The sequence below is a fragment of the Octopus sinensis genome, linkage group LG28 (genome assembly GCF_006345805.1).
Source record: "Octopus sinensis linkage group LG28, ASM634580v1, whole genome shotgun sequence".
NCBI classification, from domain to species: domain Eukaryota; kingdom Metazoa; phylum Mollusca; class Cephalopoda; order Octopoda; family Octopodidae; genus Octopus; species Octopus sinensis.
In genome coordinates, this window is record NC_043024.1 from 13,189,393 (window position 1) to 13,196,892 (window position 7,500).

At 36.7% G+C, this 7,500-nt stretch overlaps 1 long non-coding RNA gene across 1 annotated transcript in view; it reads right to left on the reverse strand.

Moving 5' to 3' along the window:
• LOC118768350 overlaps positions 1 to 5,941 on the reverse strand; it is a 15,133-nt gene extending 9,192 nt beyond the window's left edge. Inside the window, exon 1 of the long non-coding RNA XR_005004174.1 lies at positions 5,837 to 5,941. This is a non-coding gene — a long non-coding RNA (uncharacterized LOC118768350). The remainder of the gene's footprint in view (positions 1 to 5,836) is intronic.
• Between the last annotated feature and the right edge of the window lie 1,559 nt (positions 5,942 to 7,500).

A 7,500-nucleotide genomic window follows, 5' to 3' on the forward strand; every position in this document is an offset into this window, starting at 1 on the left:
CCTCCACAACCATCTACCCTACGGCATTAATGTCCTCCCTGTTTCTCCTGCTTCGTAGTAGGAAAGTGAAGGTTAAACGTTTTCGTTCCAGATTTTATTTCACTTGGAAATTTAATTCTAATTCTTCAACCGTTTCAGCTAAAAGAAAAACATCTTCAGAATAAATGAAACACCATGAGATACCAGTTTTAAATTTCTTCGTTATGCTCTAGTGGACTATGATGAAAAAAAGAGCAGATTCATAACCGAAACCTCATGAACACATAAACACACTAAACTCTTCGCTCTACTCATTGTTAACTCTCACTTTGCTAGCGGCATCTTGTACAAAGTTGAGCTTAGCCATTTATCTACTCCTGGCTTTTGCAGCGGTCACCAGATAAGGGATCGAGGCTCTGTCAAAGGCTTTCGGTCGGTCAACGAATATAGCTAAATATAGTGGTTTTCTTTTTGCTAAATATCCCCTTCCCCCCATAATTGCGGAGATATTTTATGTGTACTCATATGGGTGAGATTATTTCGCCATGTGTGCGGCCTGGATATATGAAACGATGCTTTAGTGGTATGCATTTACACAAACACGCACACACACACCAAAGAGGCGAACGTAAAATAACCAACACCGGTCGTCAAGCGATGGTGGGAAACAAACACAGACACACAGTCACACACACGCACTCACATACACATACATCACCCCCACACACACACACACATACATATTCATATGTACAACGGGCTATTTTCATTTTCGATCAACCAGATCTACCCAAAAAACATTGATGGGTCAAGGGCTTTAATAGAAAACAGTTGATCAAGGTAATAGTTGTCGGGGCTGAACTCGCGAACTAAAGCTCTACCTACTCACACACACACACACACACACACACACACACACACATACAGACCGGTTGTCAAGTGATGGTGAAAAAACAAACAAATACACACTCACACACGCACTCACATACAAGCATACACCCACCTCACACATAAATACACATATATACAACGGTCTATTTCCATTTTCGTTCAGGTCTACCAAATCTACCCACAAACCTTAGATCGGCCCAGGGCTGTAATAGAAAACACTCGATCAAGGTAATAGGCCTCAGAGCTGAACTCGCGAACAAAAGCCGTACCTACTCACACACACACACACACACACACAACACACAGACACTATCTCATTGTCTGTATACGCATTGTTGCATCTGCGTGCAACAATTCGCAAATCATTGAGCAACGTTGTGTAGTGTAAAGAGTCGTGATAGTTCAAATGTTATATTTATATCCACGATTACGCCTCACAACCCCTCCCTTGTTTACAGTTTCTCTCTCCAACCACCCCTCTCTCTCTCTCTCTGTCTCACCTTCCTCTACGATTGTCATTGTTTCTTTACAATTGTCGTCCACTCCTTGCTGTTACATATTTACAAATCCATTGTCAACAATTTCCGCGTCTCTCTCTTCTTACAATTGTTACTGTCTTTCTTCGCCGCACTGACATTCCCGTCGGTCTTATCTGTGTTGTGTGGGTTCTCTTTTGTCATCTCGTTTACCTCTCTCCACAGTCTCACACTCGCCAACTCCATTGACCCACATCTCACAAACACTAAACCTTCAAGTCACTTCTAAACTGATATAAAAATTTGCTCTCGGCTTCCAACTGTCTCTCACCTTTAACTCCGACCACCGATCGTTCACATTGTACACAACCAATACCATTCTACACCGGAACTCCTTATTCGCCTCCTTCAAATTCCCTTTCGTGACAAATCAATGCAATGTTACTGTCAAGGAGATAATACTTAATCATGTCCTCTCCCAGTCTGTCTTTAACTCTGTCTGTCTCTTTCTGCTTAGGCTTATGTCTGGAAAGAAATTCCCCACGCCCTACGAGAAGAAACTGAATCCAATCACCATCTTTGCAACCAATAGGAAGCTACACAAACACTTAATTAGATATGCACATATACATCACCCTCTCTCTCTCTACACACACACACACACACACGCATATATAAATCTATATATATATATATATATATATATTATATATATATATATATATATATATATACGTTTAATTGCTGACGGGTAGTAAGGAGAGACACAAACAAATACGAAAGAAGAAACAAAAGGACCACTGATGCGGTCACAGGAGTGTGACGAAAGAACTCTGGCCGAAATAAGATTAAGATTAATGTAAAAAATAAATATCACTGAAGCAAAATAACACCAAATATATAGTGCGTGTGTTTTTATTGGCTAAACTGGCAATATCACCATTCCGAAATATAACTATATATATATATATATATATATATAGGGGGAAAGTTAGAAAAATAAACGAAAATGCAAATTGTAAATTAAAAAAGTAAAGGCTTTTTATGCAAAGTAACGAAAGATATATACAATTAGATGAACTGAGGTAGGAATAAAAGTAACAAAAGTCATTGTTGTGAATTGATAAAAGGATTCAAGAACACCGGTTTCGAAAATTACTAATCATTGCTTTGAATGCAACTATTCATTGCTTGGAATGCACACCGATTAATGAATGTGTATAGTTTCTATTTTCTTTTTGTAACATATTTCTATTTTACATATGCTTGTATGCGCGTGTGTTTGTGTGTGCGTATAGATAGATAGAGATATCGACGTCTGAGATCCTGATAGAGAGCGACACTGAACAAGCCGGGTGCTTTCATACCTTCTTACTATAAGGGAGACATTTTGTCCAGGGTAACTGCAGTGAATTTGCCTTTTAGTATCACAAACATATTTTAACTAACCCAAATTTTGCTTATGCCAAAACACTGCCTGGCGCTAACATTCCGTTATATATATATATATTATATATATTATATATATATATATAATATACATGTATATATACATACATATATATATACATATACATACATACATACATGTATATATACATACATATATATATAATATACATACATACATATGATATATATACATACATATATATATACATACATATATATATATACATACATATATATATATACATACATACATATATATATACATACACACACATATGTATATATATATATATATATATATATATTTGACATATATGTATGTGACAGCATTTAGCAATTGAAGTGATGGCCTACTTCTTTAGAGAAATGTGAATCACCACGTAATCGCCATGTGTTTGTGTCTGTGGGTTCTTGGAATAATATTGGACGTTCTATAGTCTTTTGTTTGCAGTTGTACTGCCGCGCACAACTCTTTAGAATTTCGGAGTGGAGAACCTTTGTCGGACAAACCTTCGTGGTAAATTAGCATATGGCTAAACAAGATAAACCACAAAGAGTATACATTCATACAGAAGAATGAAACACGCACAAGCAGACACACACACACACACACACACACAATCACACACTAAAGTGTGTGTGTGTGGTGTGTGTGTGTGTGCAGTCATGCGTGTGTGTCCGTGTAAATCTGTATGTGCTCGTATGTATGTGGTTGTACTTGTGTCTTTGTTTGTGTACCTATTTGTTCTCGTATGTGTGTTTTTATGTCTGTGTCTGTATGGGTTCGATGTGTGTCTCTGTTTGCTGCTGTGTGTGTGTTCGTAAGTGTCGAAGTGTGATTCTGTGTGCTCCTATGCATGTGTTAATGTGTGCTCCTCTGAATGATTTTGTGTATGAGCACGTGTGTCTTTGAGTTCGCATGTGCGCATTTGTGTATCCGTGTGTCCATGTGTTTAGACGAGCAACATGTCGAATGGCCCTGAGGCCGGCCAAGACGCTTGATTCTTTGGAGAAACCCATGACACAGATGTTTCTAAACAAATCCTTTTGTTACTTACAATAAATATTTTGAAGGACATAACACAAACAGCCTTACCATATCCTGTCGGAAAAGGAGATCCGAGATTTATTCATACATCCTAGAGAACGAATGTGTTCTGATTTTCACTGTAGCAGACAATGATTTTTTTCGTTATATATTTAGAACAATAATGATGGTATTCTTACCTGCAAAGAAAAAAGAAAATGGCAAAACGTTAGATAAGCAACAGATAAGGGATAAAAACGAATATATTTATCAACTTCATACTTTGGCTAAATTACCCTCTTTCGCGGTCTCTTCGCTTTCTTTTCACTCTCACTCTGTCTGTCTGTCTGTATCTGTGTCTGTTTGTCTGTCTATCTGTCTGCCTGTATCTCTCTCTCTCTCTTTTTCTTTTTGCATGTCTGTCTTTAAGCACGTTAATCTTGATACACTAATCCCTCGACTATCGCGGGTGTTACGTTCCAAAACTCCTGCGATAGGTAAAAATCCGCGAAGCAGAAACACTAGTGTACTGTATATATATATATATATATATATGTAACATGTATAATATATATAATGTATGTATATACATGTATGTATATATATATATATATATATATATATATTATATATATGTATATATATATGTGTGTGGTGTATGTATATATATGTATGTATATATATGTATATAATATATTGGTAATGAGGATAGTGACTTCGAAGTTTGACCTTCTTAGTCTTCCTGTGATTGTGTTACGATTGCCAAACTAGCCAAAATTTCGAAATTAGTCTCCACGCTATCGATATTAAACTATAACAAACACGGACTCTACAAAATATATTGAATTCTCCTCTGAGTTTAATGTAAACTTGTTTCTTTTTATTTGAACTCTAGACATATGTGTATAAGAATTAATATATTATACATGTACACAAACCTACACACATACACTTACGCTCGCACACATCCACACATACACTTACGCTCGCACACATCCACACATACACTTACGCTCGCACACATCCATACATACACATATATATATGAGAGAAAAAGAAAGAGGAAAGAAGAAACGAGTGAGTAAGAGAGAGATAGAGCGACAAAGGTAAAACATCTGAGTGCGAGAAGACGAATGAGAAACAGAGACAGAGTGAGTGGGAGAGAGTGAGAGAGAGATACATAGTTGTATGTGTGCGTTTAGTGAGCACCCAATGTCCCACTTTAGCTGTGAACTGTTGATACTGTATTGTTAACATATGTTTTTTCTATCTGTGATCAGAACTCTATACCTCACCGGAATGCACACAGACTGGAGTCTAAAATTCTCACTACACAGCATAGAAATACTTGACACATATACACAAATATGATATATATATATATAATGTGTGTATTACTGTCTATATGTTTGTGTGTATGTATACACGTTTAAAAACAGAAGTACTGGGGTCGATACATTCGATAAAATTTCATTAAGACAGCGCCCCACCATTGCTGCTGTCTAATGACTGGACGAAACGATGTCTATCTATCTATCTATCTATCTATATATATATATAAGTAGTTGAATGAATTATCCTAGTATGGATAATTCGGTTAACCGATACCCGGGTAGCAAATTCACGTCAGAAAACACGGTTGAAGCTACATGCCAATGGCAGAGATCACGTGCTTTCGTGTGGAAATTTGTGTGTTTTTTTAACTATAAATAAATGAAAGAATGGAGTCGAACGACGATTTAACAATATATATATATATATATGCACTCATATATATGAATAAGTTGGAGTCAGCAACAAAGAGTACCGAGAACATTTATCTGTAATCACTACAATTGTTTCCACGCCACGTAGTTCCCAGGTCCGCAGATATTTGCTTATGTAACTGCTTCCCTGTATTGTGAAATCTTGTCGTGTTTCATCAGGTGACATATAAATATTGTTTCTGTGCTATGTAAATTTAAATATATATATATATATATATTATATTTATATAGGATCCGGACAAAACTGAAAGGATGAAAGGCAAAGTCGACGTCGGCGGAAGTTGATCTCAGAACGTAAAGACAGAACAATTACAGCAAAGTATTTCGCTCGGCGGGCTACCGTTCTGCCATCTCGCCACCTTGGGTTTTGGAAAATAATGCATATATTATAAGGCCTGCTATAATTGTCTGAAAGTGAATCTCCTTTTTCTTAAACACCACCTTATTATGATTGTAACAAAAATAAAAAAGATTTTTTTCAATTCGGCCATTATGGAGTTCTTTCCCAACATTTCAACCAAAGAATTGATTTAGGAGTAGATATACTTTCGAAAACCAGCCGACACCACAACCGCTAAAACAGCCCATTTTAGTGTTAAGAATAGCAGCAGTATTCTCCTTTATGAAATATTGCATTACGTAAATATAGTGATTAGATAAACCGGAGTGAACCGGGATGTTTAATTTTTGTTCATTCGTTCAAAACCTTTAATTTTGGCAATTCACAATTTATCTCCTCGCCATTCTCATTTCTAGCAACATAAAAAAATGTAGTCATAGATGCAAAGCAATTTAGTCTATACAGTTATCAACCATAGTCTCATATATCTAGTATCACACACACATATGTATATATATATATATATATATATAGGGATACATGTATGTATATGTGTGAAGTTGTGAAGGTACATTTTCCACCTTAGAAAAATACATTTTAAAATCAAAGTCCGATATATTCGCAATCTACACCAACTGACGCGTATTTGTAGGAAATTTCATGAAAAGATTAATTATTCTGGAAGATATGAGGAAAAAAATCCTGGGTGTCACACATATGTAAGAATGTCGCATGTGGCGCGATGAATGATGCATATCTGATAGAAAGGAAACGCCTGCTAGGGCCAATGAAAGAACATCGCAGATGCAGGATTGCCCTGACCACCATATGCACTAACCCTCTCTCCTTGTTTCCAATCTCTAGAGGCATAGAATCGGGCCATTTACTCTAACCATTTCTGTCAGAGTCATACATCTTTTAATAAATTCTCTGGCAGATAACACCGCCCACTCCACCATCACATTCTATTCCCAGCGAAACGTAGAAATGTCGATGAGAGCTTGACTTTTGGTAAAATATATATACAAGGAATTTTTTTGAGATTTTCTACAAAAGTGTATTTATCTTGAGCAAAAAAAATGTGATATTCCTGAGACTCTCTCCACCACTCCATCTCTGTATCTATCTTTTTCTCCCTGGCAACGCCCCACACCTACAATATCATCTGTAATCCTTTCTATTCCTCAATTTTCTAACCAGCAGCACACAAATCACGCAGCAACATAGGAACACGTACACATATATCGAAACCGCACCTTCGCATTGTCAAACTCAGACTAAATCTTATTCCGAGCGTCCTAGGAACATTATAAGAAAAAACAAAATGGCGGTTAAGAGGTCAAACAATGTTGGTTTTGCCAGGAACATAAGCAAACACAGGAGAGACATCTTAACAACATCTTCCAGATTGGTCTCTGCGTTGTTGCCGAGTTCTTGTGGGGATACCTTACGAAAGAAACGTAAATAACGGGAAGAACAGCGCAGCAAAAACCAATAAGTTAGCGACTTGCAAACAGACAGCATCTCCTCCTTACACCTCATCACATCAACAATAATTACAACAACAAA